Source organism: Lepidochelys kempii, chromosome 5, assembly GCF_965140265.1.
Source record: "Lepidochelys kempii isolate rLepKem1 chromosome 5, rLepKem1.hap2, whole genome shotgun sequence".
Classification (NCBI taxonomy): domain Eukaryota; kingdom Metazoa; phylum Chordata; order Testudines; family Cheloniidae; genus Lepidochelys; species Lepidochelys kempii.
This window is the reverse complement of record NC_133260.1, coordinates 2,690,561-2,706,248: the sequence shown is the minus strand read 5'-3', so window position 1 is coordinate 2,706,248 and position 15,688 is coordinate 2,690,561. Positions and strand designations below refer to the sequence as shown.

At 52.8% G+C, this 15,688-nt stretch overlaps 1 long non-coding RNA gene across 1 annotated transcript; it reads right to left on the bottom strand.

Annotated features, from left to right (window-relative positions):
- Positions 1-14,318: 14,318 nt before the first annotated feature.
- LOC140911998 (uncharacterized) lies at positions 14,319-15,407 on the bottom strand. Its single transcript, XR_012159196.1, has 2 exons — positions 15,288-15,407; positions 14,319-14,752 (listed from the first exon to the last, which is right to left on the bottom strand). It is a non-coding gene; the product is annotated as an uncharacterized lncRNA (long non-coding RNA).
- Between the last annotated feature and the right edge of the window lie 281 nt (positions 15,408-15,688).

Here is a 15,688-nt window from a genome sequence, read left to right as displayed (position 1 = left end):
ACTCCATCGGAGTTCCTTTCACCCCTCCAGCTTGCCCCTCTGGAAGGGGATATAGAGAAGAGATGGCCATGCAGCCTGTGTCAGCAGGGGTGGGTACAGGTAGCTGGTAGTGACGGTGTTGGTTTGGCCAGGGACGTGGGTAGTGCGAGTGTTGTGCCCTACAACGGTGGAAGAAATGCGTGTGGCAGGTTGTTGAGATGTGCGGGTGCTGCGCAGGACATGGCTAATGCAGCCGGTATTGGGTCGCTGTGGGCCACACTGGCTGGAGCGAGTGCTGAGCCCAGCACGGCGAGGAGTGTCTGTCAATTTTGGGCAGGTGGCATTGTGCTGGGCCCCATAGGTTTAAAACTGCCAATTCAGCCTCATCTCCTAAAGCTCACACATGCACCCACAATCCTGCCAGCTCTGAGATTCAAACCGACCCGTTCAGAAAACCAGCAGATGCTGAATGTCACGTGACAGGATAGAAAATCTCCTCTGACCAAGACTCCTGGCCAGCCTGGGGCCCTTCTCCCCAGCTCCCCTGGGAGCATCTTCAGAGTCAGTTCGGCTGAGTTCAGTAATCGAGGCACACCCTGCTCCCTTACAGTCGGACACAAGAGCTGGAGTCTCCTCTGCCGTGTCCATCCCCTCCACGACTGCCACTTCTGATTGCAGGCCAGAGCTTTGTCAGCCCATGAGGCAGGAATAACATGGCCTGATTGTCGGGATATGCTGGCCTCATCAAGCCACTACAGCTGGCCAGAAACTGGTAATCCCTTCCTGTGAAAACCCTTGTGTTGGGGGAGACGGGGCGTGGGGATTTGCCTCTTGAATTAGGATGAAAAGTCAAAAAAGTGACTTTTTCCCAGGAAGGGGTTGCCAGCAAAACGCTCCCTCAGGAGACATGAAACGGGACATTTCAACCTGCCCGCTTGTGGACACAGAGTGAGCTTGACGAGAGCCTTCCAGGGACACCAGCATTTGGTTTCCCCAACAAACAAATATTTTCAGCACAATCAACTTTGTCCCCCAGAAAAATGTGATTGTGTGCAACGGGCGTTTTCTGTTGTGAAATCATCCCTGAGAGAAATTCCCAACCAGCTCTTTGCTGATGCGAAGAAACTGTTAGAAAGCCCCAAGATGTCAATCACAGGGGCACTTTTCCGCCTGCAACCTGCACTTGATTCTGCGGCCACTGCCCGTTCAGCCACTTCCCCAGGTCTAGTGGGGCCTGGTTGAAGTGCCTGAGCCTGGCTATGCAGCCAGCAGTCATGCTCTCACAGTGGGGCCCACAGTAATTCACTGAGCTGTTGACTGTACAGACTGCGAGAGGCAGGGATGCTGGTACGTACTGTACCCTTCAGCACTGACAGCGCCTGGCATGGCACGTTTCTGATGGGGAAGAAGCGAGCCACGGCTATTCCTGGGGAGGGGGAGTGTTTTCAGTCTGCCCTGCTCCCCACCTTGCAGATGGAATGGACTTCATCCATCCGGCACGGTTTGCTGCTGTCCAGCTTTTCTCCCTGGGGGAGGAGATCTGGGTGGGGGAGCCGGAAATTACAGAAGACAGCTCTGTACAATGCACCAACTAGACGAGGAAGAGAGCATTGTGGAGGCGAGGCAGACTCTGCAGTGAATTTCCTGACGTGGCAGATATCTCCCAAAGCCCCCTCCCCACCCACATGCACACGCAAACACGCACCCACTCACATACGCAGACGAGCACCCACTCGCTCAGAAAAACACCTTCCTCCAGTGGAGAAATGGGATACAGTTATTGCTGAATTTCCTCATTCTTTAATCTTCTCCGGAAGCCCCCTCAACACAGGCACACACACATGCAAACACACACAAACACATACCCTCAGATGCATGTACACACGCATTCAGCCACTCCTCTGATAGAAAAACACCATTTTGTTGTGGCGAATTCTCTGACTTTGTGACCTTCTCCTGATGCCCAAAATGCAAAATCCCCTCTCTCCACATACACTCACACAAACACACACCCTCTGACACGAGTGTCACAGATCCACAGGTCCAGTGCTCTTCAATGGCTCTGTAACAGTCCCTGGGAGGACCCCTTCGGCATCCTTAGGGTCACACTCTCACTAGTATAAGCCGCCTGGCTTCACAGCCTCCTGGAACCCAACCTTGGCGCCTTCAGCCCCCCTGCTTCACACAGTGAGCTCCGGGCTGCGAGTCCACCTGAGCTGGACACCGGAGGGAGACGTGCACCCCCAAAGGGAGCAATGCCCCCCCGACCTCCTGACTCTGCAGCGACTCCCCGCCAGTGGGGCAGCAGCAGGAGAGGTATTAGCTGTCTGGGACACAGAGTAGAAAGTCCTTAGTTAAGATAGAAAACAGAAAGTTACAACATGGTCCATTTGGTTCAGTCCCAGAGCCCTCTGACTTCTCTTTAGTCCCAGCACCCGCCAGCTTCTTGTTCCAACAGCCCCACACTTAACAACCCCACTGGCCCTTCCTCAGTCCTTTGTTTCCCACCTGGTCAGACCCCCCTGGCTTCCTATGGAGGGTTGGTGGTCCTTAGTTGCTAGGCACCAAATGTCCTGGCAGCTGGAGTGGCCATTGTCTTCTAGGACTCTCCATGGGGGTGGGGCCCAGGCCTTAGACAGCCAGGCTTCAGTCACACCTGGATCTCTGCAAAGATAAACAACCTTCCCCCCCCCCCCACCTAGTTACCCATGCAGCACATAGGGGAAACCGAGGCATGCACACTATTAATATAAAATATTATGAAAAATTCTCACTTCGTCACAACATGTCCTTGCACTCACACTTGCACACTCATTCTTCTAGTCAGAAACGCTGTGTTACGGCCAGTGCCTCTGCAGTTAATTCCCTCATGCCGTGATCTGTTCAGAAAGGCCCTCTCTAACCATGCACACACCGTCAGGCATGTACACACTCCCAGACATGCACACGTTCCGCCAGTGGGGAAAACGCGGCCATAGATAACATCACTGTAACAAATCCCTGGACACAGCAAACTTCCTGTGGCCGCCCCTCTGCATGTGTTCACGCAGAAACACCTCTCCGTGGATGTGCACACACTCACAGACATGCACACACACACACACACACGTGCAGACACGCACCCATCCATGAACCCACTCCTGTTGTTAGCTGCAGGACCCCCATCTCCAGCCCTCCAGGGTCTCTTGACAGCCACGGAGCTTTTCATGGATCTCCCACCATCTGTTCAGCCACCTCATCCTGCCCACAAAAGCAGGCTGAGCTGGGAATCCAGTGCAGACGCAGAGCGGAGACCCGTTCCAACGCTGGGGTGCCTTATATAACATCCAATCCGCAGCCCATGGTGCGGGAGTGGGCTCCAGGGGAGTTTACGGCACGAAAGCAGGCAAGAGAACACATCATGTCCTGAAAACGTGTCAAGAAAGGGATTGTTTTCCTGTCACCCAGGGGCCCCTGGAAGAGAAGGGCCATGGCTGTCCGGGGACCTGTCTTTCTGCTCCTTTGCTTGCTGAGGGGGTTGTTTGGGGCTGGGGCAAACAGACCCATAAGCGAGTTGCCCTGAAGTACAAGATGGAAGCTGGCCTGAAAAGCACTAGCCCCGGCCTGATATTTCCGTGTCCCTGCTCAGCAGCTTGTGTCTCCGCAGCTCACCAACTGCCCCACGCTCGTGTATCCCATTGTGCTCCCTCACCTGAAGAACGGAGGGATGCCCGTGCCACATGGATCCTACCAGTGCTACGCCTCAGCCTCTGGGTGCAGCCGCCTCCCCAGCGCTCCCAGGCCCCATCGACCTCAGTAGGACGAAGGGAACTGAGCACAAGAACTGGCACCAGCTCCCATGGGGAGCACAGTGCGAGGGCCTGGCCCAGCCAGGGCATCACTCTGTCTGTGCGGATGTCGGCTGTACAAGTAGGGTGTGATTGTGGCATCCCCACACTAGCAGGTACCGAGCTAAGATTAGTGTAGCCACATGGCAGTGTGCATGGGCAGGAGGGGCTGGCAGCCCTGAGGCTGTGTCTAGCATCTCCAGCGGGGGGGCCTGGGCCCACCACAGCTTCTGCACCATCTACATGCCCTCAGCACAGATGGCAAGAGATCATTCCCACAGCCATGGCCCTCAGGGAATCCCACCATGTCTCCCTCCCCTCTGCGATTTCTGCCAAGTGTCCCTCCACCTCCCCTCAGTGAATCCCCCAAGTGTCCCTCCACCTCCCCTCAGTGAATCCCCCCAGTATCCCTCCACCTCCCCTCAGTGAATCCCCCTCCCTGCCAGGTGTCCCTCCACCTCCCCTCAATGAATCCCCCCAGGTGTCCATCCACCTCCCCTCAGTGAATCCCCCAAGTGTCCCTCCACCTCCCCTCAGTGAATCCCCCCCCCCCCAGGTATCCCTCCACCTCCCCTCAGTGAATCCCCCTCCCTGCCAGGTGTCCCTCCACCTCCCCTCAATGAATCCCCCCAGGTGTCCATCCACCTCCACTCAGTGAATCCCCCCAGGTATCTGTGACGAAGCGGGACTGTTCTTAATGTTTCCTGTGAATAGTGTGGGGGTGCCTCAGTTTCCCCTAGGCAGTTCTTAAGTCTCTAGGTGGTGGGGTAAGGGTGTATGATCGTTGCAGAGCCCTAGAGGGCAGGTGTGGGCAGGGGTCTGGACACACAGAATGGCCGACACCCTGTTTCCTGGCAACTGATGGCCTGGGCCCTTCCCCCCTGCAAGGTGAGAGCTAAAGGGTTGGAGAACAAAGGAATCAGGTGACCTCCTGGCCCGGGAAAGGGACAAAGCCCAGAGGAGGAGGGGCTGGGGGGAGTTTCAGTTTGGGGCTGGCTGGGACATGGAGTGAAGGGCAGACGGGGTTGTCTGGCTCACTGCCCCCCAAAATGGACCCAGCTGAGGGGTCCTGTTCTCTGCACCTACAAGCTCTGTGTTAGACCATGTTCCTGTCGTCTAATAAAACCTCTGTTTTACTGGCTGGCTGAGAGTCCCGTCTGACTGCGAAGTTGGGGGGCAGGACCCTCTGGCTTCCCCAGGACCCCGCCTGGGCGGACTCGCTGTGGGAAGCGCACGGAGGGGCAGAGGATGCTGAATGCTCTGAGGTCAGACCCAGGAAGGGGGAAGCCGGGTGAGCTGTGTGTCCCACAGACAGGCTGCTCCCAGAAAGGCGACTGCCCCAGAGTCCTGCCTGGCTTCATGGGGAGCAGTTCCAGAGCATCGCCCGGGGACTCCGTGACAGTATCCCTCCACCTCCCCTCAGTGAATCCCCCACCCTGCCAGGTGTCCCTCCACCTCCCTTTAAGGAATCCCACCTCAGATATCCCTCCACCTCCCGTCAGTGAATCCCCTCCTCCCCCTCCCCCCCAGTATCTCTCCCCCTTCTCTCAGTGAATCCTACCTCCACCTCCCCTCAGTGGTGTCTGAGGCGGTGATCAGGGTCCTGGCGATGGACTCAGAACTGGTTGCAGGAATCTAGCCGGGGTAGGTTGCTGGCTGGATGCCCACTTACAGCAGCCTTCAGCAGTGTGTGGTGGTGTTTGACCAGGGCAAAAACAAGGGTAGCCTGGGACCAGACAGCAGGACACAGATTCAAAGGCTCTGGCTCCCTCATCAACCCATAGCCTCATGAATCATAGAATCATAGAATCATAGAATATCAGGGTTGGAAGGGACCTCAGGAGGTCATCTAGTCCAACCCCCTGCTCAAAGCAGGACCAATCCCCAATTAAATCATCCCAGCCAGGGCTTTGTCAAGCCTGACCTTAAAAACTTCTAAGGAAGGAGATTCTACCACCTCCCTAGGTAACACATTCCAGTGTTTCACCACCCTCCTAGTGAAAAAGTTTTTCCTAAAGTTTCTCCTGAAGATGCTGCAGAGGATTGGACTCTTACACCCGTCGCTGACAGCCTCCAGCAATTGGCTTTTTTAGTGTAACACTGACAGACCCCAGTCATCGGCAGGCTGGATTGAACCTGGGGTCGCATGAGCCTCTACTGCATGAGCTAAAAGCCAACTGGCCCTTGCCTAAGGCTGTCGAGCTGACTGGTTAATCACTTTCTCTCTCTAAGTGGTCTCGGTGCCACTAGATGGGACAGAACCCCACGCCCAGGAGGTGGGTGGGTGGCATTAGTTTAGGACCTCAAGCCAGAAAAGGATGAAATGGGCTACAGGCTGCCTCCCTCTCTGGTCCGGCTACTGGAAGGGAGATCTGGACTGGGGAAGGACTGGTCCCTTCCCTGATCTTGAAGTCAAAAGAGGAGGATGTTCTTGGAATTGTAAGTACGTGGCCCACTGCCCTTTGTGAGCCAGAATGAATCAGTCACAATCTCATGCGCATCAGTTCCTTTCCCTCTCTGGCATATGTGTGCACACGTGTATGTATGTATATGTATAGTAGAGGTGTGGGGGGGAGGTGCATGCCTGGGTGTATGTCTAGGGGGTGAATACGGATGTGCACTGCTGCCCGCTACTGGATAGAATTAGATCTGGTCATGGAGATATTGGTTCCATCTAGTGCAGCTGCTCAGAAGATCGTGGCCTGAAAACAGACACCTGCATTTTGTATGAGTAAGACCTGGCCTGCTGCTACCTTCTTCTCCCTTCTCACCCACTCGTGAGACAGAGCACAAAAACACACCCACAAATGAGACACTGGAGAACTGAATGCACACACGGCCTTGAGACACACATGCATACAGTGCACACACTCTAGGCCCACACACATATACCCAACACACAATCGTAGTCCACACTTACCACTGAAGCAAAGAACCAACAAACAAAAGCACAAGTGAACGAAGGAATGAACCAACAAACATATGAATGGACAAAAGAAAGCAGGAAAGAAAAGCCCTACACACAATCCCCCTCCCCAGGGCAGCTTTCGCGCTCTTTGAAGCGTCGAGATCGTGGTAGAGTGCCCTTAAATAACTCTGTTTGGGTTCCGGAGAAGCTGGGGGAACAAGCAGATTCAGCTAATTTCTTTTCCTAGAACAATTTCTTTTTTTAAGCCACCATGAGGTGCCTGTGAAAACATCCCATCTCCACCCACCACCCCCTCAGCTGGCAGTCTCCCCGCCGAAGGGAGTCACGTTACAGGCATGACAGCTGGCATGCCATGTGCATAGCACTATCGCCCATACGCCTCCAAGAGATACTGGCCGCTTGTTCCCCTTCCCCTCGCTGAGCAGACAGGCCCAGAAGGTGCCCCTCTGTTAGCAGTACCCTGAGCCAGGGCAGCTCCACTGAAGGGTCCAGAAAGACAGGTACAAATGTGGGGTCACTCCAGGGGCACCCGACACAGCTACTCTGCAGGCAAACCCTCCCGGCAGCGGAGTGCACTTTCATCTCATTGTTGCCACTGCAGCTGTCCGGCCCTAATGGGAGCTTTTGCAGTTGGCACTCAGCCCTCGTGCCTGGGTGAAAGCCAAGCAAAGCAGGGGAACAGAGCTCATTCTGCAGCCGCTACTTTATCTAGCTGTTGTCTGGACAGCCCCAGCCCTTCCCTCAGCAGTGAGTACCAGCCTGCCTGCCTGCCGCTGCTCCCCGAGATGCTTATGGCTGCAGACACTCAAAACCAGCGTTGCCAGTGCTTGAGCTCTTCGGCACCAAAGCACGGGCCTCTGCCACTCGAGCTACAAGAGTCACTTCTTCCACTCTAAGTAGCAGGCTTTTATCCCCTCTGAAGCCAGCCACTGGAGGGAGGCATGGTCACACACACGAAGCATACTTCCTGACTGCTCCCTGGATGGGTGGGTGATGGGGGAAGATGGCTGTGGATTGTTACCCTGCCATGCCGAAGAAACTGCTCATTACTATCCTAGATGGTCTCCCCCACAGGCATGTGGTGGGTGGGGATACACATCTGTGATCTCTAGTGCTGCAGGAGGAGAAAAGTTCTGAAGCGGTTGTCACATTATTGACTTGAACTGGGACCACAGAGAACATGGTTGCAACCAAGGTCCTGTCGTGGCACCAAATCTTGTATAAAGGGGGTCAAATAAGGTGTCTCAGACAAGGTTATGGTTTGCTGGTTAAGATTATGCTGTCTGTATGTGTGTATCATTTTTGTAGTTGAAGTTATGAACATTGGCTCTATACTATCTGTAGGTCTAGCCTGCTTGATGGTACATTAAGGACCATCAGCTGTACAATTGACCCATTGAGAGAAGGCAGACATGCCTTGGGACTTAGCAAGGCATGCAAGGACCTGCCTATGGACAGAACTCTGAGGTTTTTCCAGGCCATGTGCTGGACAGCTTGTCTTTGGGACAAAGAAAGCAGAGACCACATGGCAAGAGACTATAAAAAGCTTCTGCAGTTCCTCCATCTTGTCTTCCATCCTGCTTCTTACCTCTGGAGGGACTTTGCTACATAACGGAAGCTCTGCACAAAGGACTGATGACCCATCCCAGCTGGGGATGTTCTCCAGAGACTTGATTTGAACCTGCAGCTTATTCCATCACTGCTACAAGCCTGAACCAAGAACTTTGCCATTACTGTATGTAACTGACTCCATTTAACCAATTCTAGCTCTCATCGATATCTTTTTCCTTTTATGAATAAACCTTTAGATTTTAGATTCTAAAGGATTGGCAACAGTGTGATTTGTGGGTAAGATCTAATTTGTATATTGACCTGGGTCTGGGGCTTGGTCCTTTGGGATCGAGGGAACCTTTGTTCTTTTATTGGGGTATTGGTTTTCATAACCATTTGTCCCCATAACGAGTGGCCCTGGTGGGGATACTGGGAAACTGGAGTGTCTAAGGGAATTGTTTGTGTGACTTGTGGTTAGCCAGTAGGATAAAACCAAAGTCCTCTCTGTCTGGCTGGTTTGGTTTGCCTTAGAGGTGGAAAAACCCCAGCCTTGGACTGTAACTGTCCTGCTTGAAGCAATTTGTCCTGAACTGATACTCTGAGTTGGGTCCCACCAGAACCAGCATCGTTACAGTGGTTTTAAGGCATCCACTAGTGGGCGCAGCGCAGGGGTTAGGAAGGGATCCCTCTTCCCCCAGGGGCAGCACTGCACAATTGCCCAGCTGCATTAGGGAGTTTTTCCATCTTTCTCTGGAGCACCAGGGGCCTGTCGGTCTGTGCAGCTACTGTGAACTGCTCTCTTCCACACACCATGCTGTAGAGCTCCATGGGCTCCATAGGAGAGACGTCGGAGTTCAGGCAAACCCTTTGTGTCTCACTCCTGCCCAATCTCATCCCAGATGCTGTCAGCATCTGGGAGCTTGGGGCCTGCCTGGGCCAGGGCATGTCCACTGAGAGATTGTCCTGTTCGGAGGAAGCGGCTTGAGCTTCTCTCGCTCAGAGCCCTCAGAATTGTCTCCATCCTTAGTTGTCCCTGGCCACTCTCACGGCCCTTGCCTATCTGTGTCCTCATTACTCAATGGCCCTCTGTAACCCACTTTAGCTCTGTGCTTGCATCTCCCAACTACGCAGCAGACACGAAGGCAGACTCAGCTACTAAGCAAAGTCCTGCTCAGATACCGTGGCCAGCCTTCTGCTGTCCATCCCTGCTGGGAAGGGACTGGACCATCCGCCAGCTGACGCCACCTTGCTGGTGTCTTATCTGAACGGAGACCAGCAATAACTCAGGACTTTGATATCATCTGAGGTCAATCCTGAGACCTTATTTCACTTCTTAGGGAAACTGGATTCTGAGTGACAGGGGCTCAACCCTCCTTTTCTGTTGGCCTGAGAAGAGTTCAGCTCTGAACACTGCCAGTTAGATTCCCCATGTGGTGGAGTCTGATTATGGGGTGATTAGCTTCTGGCGCTGCTGCAGATGTGACCCCGCAACTGGCAAGCAGAACAGGACTTATAGCTGTGTTTTCGCCCCCCAAGCAGGCTAAGCTGCAATAAGCGAATGCTTTTGTAATGAGCGTGATTGAGCTGGGGAGTGGTGTTGGCCTTTTGTTCAAGAATAATTCAGGCAGAATTCGCTATTCAGCTCATAGCAGCAGCAGCTACTGTTCCAAACCCAGCCATTAGCCCTTTGTACGTGCTAATAGGCTTCTCTGTCCTCAGAAACCTCTCTCTGACCGTCTAGGCCATCCACCTCTCCTCCTGCGTACCCAGAGCCTTCTCCCCTGCTAACTGTCTCCCCCAAACCCTCTACAGTTATACAGGAGGCAGCCTGGCCGAGTGGGCTAGTATGGGACAGGGTCTCATGTGCAGCCTGAGTCCCCTCGATTTTAGATAAAAGCCATTTGACAAAAGTGCCTAAACAGGAGTCAGAGCCCGCCCTCGCCAATTACAAATCAGAGCTGGTCCTTCAGCTACGTCTACACTGCAGCAGGGAGCTTGCCTTCCAGCCCAGGCACACAGATTCCTGCTAGCGGGGCTCCTGCGCGCGCGGTAAGAATAGTAGCGTCCACAGGGCAACTCAGGTTCCCAAGCTCACCCCACCCCTGGATCTGGGCTCTGGTGACTAGACTGAGTCTGCGCCCGAGCCACAACCTCCACACTGCTTCTTTTAGCATGCTAGCTCCAGACCCGCTCGTTTGCGTCCCTCTGTCCAGGCTGGGAGCCTCACTGCCCGCTGCAGTGGAGACGAACTCTCAGTGTCACATCACTGCCTCACCTGGCCACCCAGACTTCAGAGTAGAACCTCCCAATGGAAACCATGTTCTGAAGGCCCCCATTTAATTCTGTAAGCAGTAGTTTCATATTTTCAAATCCTTTAATCTTTCTCGTGGCTCTTCTCTGAACCCTCTCCAATTTATCAACATCCTTCCTGAATGGTGGGCACCAGAACTGGACACAGGATTCCAGCAGTGATCACACCAGTGCCACATACAAAGATAAACCAACCTCTCTACTCCTACTGGAGATTCCCCGCTTCATGCCTTGAAGAATTGCATCAGCTCTTTTGGCCAGTGTCACACTGGGAGCTCATGTTCAGCTGATTATCTGCCAAGATTCTCAAATATTTTCAGAATCACTGCTTCCCAGGAGCGAGTCTCCCAGCTTCCTAGATGTATACATTTACATGTAGCTGTATTAAAACATATATTGTTTGCTAGCACCCAACCTACCAAATCATAGAATCATAGAAGATTCGGGTTGGAAGGGACCTCAGGAGGTCATCTAGTCCAACCCCCTGCTCAAAGCAGGACCAATCCCCAACTAAATCATCCCAGCCAGGGCTTTGTCAAGCCGGACCTTAAAAACCTCTAAGGATAGAGATTCCACCACCTCCCTACGGAACCTATTCCAGTGCTTCACCAGCCTCCTAGTGAAATAGTGTTTCCTAATATCCAACCTAGACCTCCCCCACTGCAACTTGAGACCATTGCTCCTAGTTCTGTCATCTGACACCACTGAGAACAGCCCAGCTCCCTCCTCTTTGGAACTCCCCTTCAGGTAGTTGAAGGCTGCAATCAAATCCCCCCTCAAACTTTTCTTCTGCAAACTAAACAAGCCAAGTTCCCTCAGCCTCTCCTTGTAAGTCATGTGCTCCAGTCCCCTGATCGCTTTCGTTGCCCTCCGCTGGACTCTCCAATTTGTCCACATCCCTTCTGTAGTTGGGAGCCCAAAACTGGACGCAATACTCCAGATGTGTCCTCACCAGTGCTGAATGTGGGGGAATAATCACTTCGCTCGATCTGCTCGTAATGATCCTACTAATGTAGCCCAATATGCTGTTAGCCTTCTTGGCAACAAGGACACACTGCTGACTCATATCCAGTGTAATAGGGTCGGGCCAGATAGCTACAGGAGAGTAATAGAAGGCAGATATATTAGCCCTAGGTTAAGTAGGTCCCTTTTCCCTGGGAAAGGTAACAGGGAAGGTTCCAGAACAATCAGGAACCTTCTGGAGACAATTAAAACAGACAGGCTGATTAGAACACCTGCAGCCAATCAAGAAGCTGCTAGAATCAATTAAGGCAGGCTAATCAGGGCACCTGGGTTTAAGAAGGAGCTCACTTCAGTTTGTGGTGTGCGTGTGAGGAGCTGGGAGCAAGAGGCACTAGGAGCGGAGAGTGAGAACGCGGACTGTTGGAGGACTGAGGAGTACAAGCGTTATCAGACACCAGGAGGAAGGTCCTATGGTGAGGATAAAGAAGGTGTTGGGAGGAGGCCATGGGGAAGTAGCCCAGGGAGTTGTAGCTGTCACACAGCTGTTCCAGGAGGCACTCTAGACAGCTGCATGCCACAGGGCCCTGGGCTGGAACCCATAGTAGAGGGCAGGCCCGGGTTCCCCCCAAACCTCCCAACCCCTGGTCAGACACAGGAGGAGTTGACCTGGACTGTGGGTTCATGAAAACGGCCAAACTGAGGGCTGCCATGAAGCTCCAAGGTGAGCAAATCCGCCAATAAGTGCAAGACCCACCAAGGTAGAGCAGGAACTTTGTCACACCAGCTTCTCATCCACTGTAATGCCCAGGTCCTTTTCTGCAGAACTGCTGCTTAGCCAATCGGTCCCCAGTCTGTAGCAGTGCGTGGGATTCTTCCCTCCTAAGTCCAGGACTCTGCACTTGTCTTTGTTGAACCTCATCAGATTTCTTTGATACCGGCTGCCAACTAGACATGGAGCCGTTGATCGCTACCCATTGAGCCTGACAATCTAGCCACCTTTCTGTCCACCTTATAGTCCATTCATCCAATCCATACTTTTTTAACTTGCTGGCAAGAATACTGCGGGAGACTGTACCAAAAGCTTTGCTAAAGTCAAGATATATCACATCCACTGCTTGCCCCATATCCACAGAGCCAGTTATCTCATCATACAAGCCAATCAGGTTGGTCAGGCATGACTTGAGCCCTTGGTGAATCCATGTTGACTGTTCCTGATCACCTTCCTCTCCTCCAAGTGCTTCAAAATGGTTTCGTGAGGACCTGCTCCATGATTTTTCCAGGGACTGAGGTGAGGCTGTAGTTCCCCAGGGTCTCCTTCTTCCCTTTTTTAAAGATGGGCACTATATTTGGCTTTTCCCAATTGTCCGGGACCTCCCCCAATCGTCACGAGTTTTCAAAGATAATGGCCACTGGCTCTGCAATCACATCAGCCAACTCCCTCAGCACCCTCGGAAGCATTAGATCTGGATCCATGGACTTGTGCATGTCCAGCTTTTCTAAATAGTCCTTGACCTGTTCTTTCACCACTGGGGGCTGCTCACCTCCTCCCCATGCTGTGCTGCCCAGCGCAGCAGTCTGGGAGCTGACCTTGTCTGTGAAGACAGAGGCAAAAAAAGCACTGAGTACTTCAGCTTTTTCCACATCCTCTGTCACTAGGTTGCCTCCCCCATTCAGTAAGGGGCCCCCACTTTCCTTGACTTTCTTCTTGTTGCTAACATAGCTGTAGAAATCCTTCTTGTTCCCCTTCACATCCCTTGCTAGCTGCAACTCCGGTTGTGTTTTGGCCTTCCTGATTACACCCCTGCATGCTCAAGCAATATTTTTATACTCCTCGCTAGTCATCTGTCCAAGTTTCCACTTCTTGTAAGCTTCCTTTTTGTGTTTAAGCTCATGGAAGATTTCTTTGTTAAGCCAAGCTGGTCACCTGCCATATTTACTATTCTTTTTGCACATTGGGATGGTTTGTTCCTGCGCCTTCAATAAGGCTTTTTAAAAATACAGCCAGCTCGCCTGGACTCCTTTCCCCCATCAGTTCCCTGAGGGAGTCAAAGTCTGCTTTTCTGAAATTATCCACTCCACTCTGTATCAGAGACCTGTCCTCTTAATTATTTCCCCTCCCCCAATGTCTGTGTTGTCTGCAAACTTTATCAGCGATGATTTTATGTTTTCTTCCAGGTCATTGATAAAAATGTTAAACAGCGAAGGGCCAAGAACTGTTCCCTGTGAGACCTTATTAGAACCACCCCTGCCCAATAATGATTCCTCATCAAGAGTTACATTTTGAGACCTACCAGTTATCCAGTTTTTAATCCATGTAATGAGTGCCATGTTAATTTTGTATCATTCTAGTTTTTTAACCAAAATGCCATGTGGTCCAAGTCAAAGGACATACAGAAGTACATTATGTCAGCACTATTACCTTTATCAGCCAAACATTGTTTTGATGCAATTACAAGTTATCCCGTTCGTTTGACAGGATCTATTTTCCATAAACCCATGTTGATTGGCATTAATTATTGTCACGGACTCCCAAGACTCGTGCTCACTCTCAGCTCTGTATGGTCCCTGGGAGGAACCCCCTTCAGTGCAACAGCCCTTCTCGGGGGTCCGCTCCACCACCTGGAACCGCACCTCTCTGAGCCTTCAGCCTTCTCTCACCATGGGCCTCCTTAGGGAGTCCACTCGCTCTGGACCCCTGGGGCCTCTGCTCCCAGAGGGAATAATGCCACCCTGTTCTCTAAACCAAAGCAACTCTCAGCCAGTGTAAAACAGGAGGGTTTATTGAGCGTCTGAACCCAGCACAGGAAACTCTCCAGGCCTCAGGCCTGGTCTCCCTCCGCACAGCACATCTAGGTCTGTCCTGCATCCAGGTGCGCTCTGGCTGCTCTCCCCTGCCAGCCCAGAACTCCCCCACTTCCAGCTGGGCATCTGATATCACCGTCCCCCAAGCCCCACCTCTGTCCTTTGTCTTCTGTCCCAGGTAAACAGGTCACCTGGGTCTCCTCTCCTCTCAGCCTCTCCTCTCATCTGTCCTTTGTTCCCCTCTGTCTGGAACCGGCTGATCAGGTCACCGGGGTCCGCAGCCCATTGTCCTCTCACTGGCCAGAACTGGCTGTGACTCCCGAGCTGGGCCTCCCAGTCACCAGGTCACCAGTCGCTGGGGTCTCCATTCTCCAGACCGTTCGCTGGCCATCTGTAACAACAAACTCCCTCGTTAAACCAGTAACACCCAGGGAAACTGAGTCCCACCCCTTCTGCATGCAAACCATTGAAAACAACAAGAAAACCCCCTGCTTCGTCACAGTTATATTATCCCTTTTTTAATTCTTGATTAATCAAGTCCCGTATCCTCGAGGCTCCCAAGATCAAGCGCCGAGTCACTATCTGTTTTCCTGTTGCATCTCCTCCTTCTGCCTCCTCTACAGGTTGACTCTGTGGTTTGATCCTGACACTGGATGACAGCCCTCAAAGCGCATGGTGAGGACTCTGAATAGAGCAGCACAGAGAGACACCCAGCTGCTCTCGCTGGCAATGGCCGTGCTGACAGGCAGGGGCCCAAAGAAGGTTCAGGGGAGTTTGTGCTAAATCTAAATTAGATCGTCCTTAATTATACCCCTTCTGAGCCGTGAGGCTATGTGAGGAGTGAGGCAACAAAACCCCAGCACCACGGGGCCCCTCAGGCAACAGGCACAGAAAGGATCCTGCGTGGGTGGGTGACACTGACTCACTTCCACTAGCGGGGAACCGAACTCATCCATTCTCCCCCACAGCGGGGGTGAGGGGGAGCTGGAAACCTCGCTGTGCGGTCCCTTGGGATAATTGTTCAATGCGCCAGCAGGCAATTTCAGTTCTCTCACTGCCGGCTGGTGCCTTCCCTGAGCTGTGACGTCACCTTCAGGCTGTGCCAGTCAGAGGGAGGTGGGTGTTGGCATCGGCTGCTGAGAAAGCAGCCTGGGATGGACCCACAGTAGCCAACAAGTCACAGGGAATGTGCCACTGATCTCAGACTGGCACGGGGCCACGGGGTCAAATCAGAGCGCTCGAGCACCAGTATTCAAAGTGAAATAAACCCTGGAGATTGATGTGCAGCCCAAGACGCTCATGCCCCTCCGTCTCCTGGTGAGGCCCT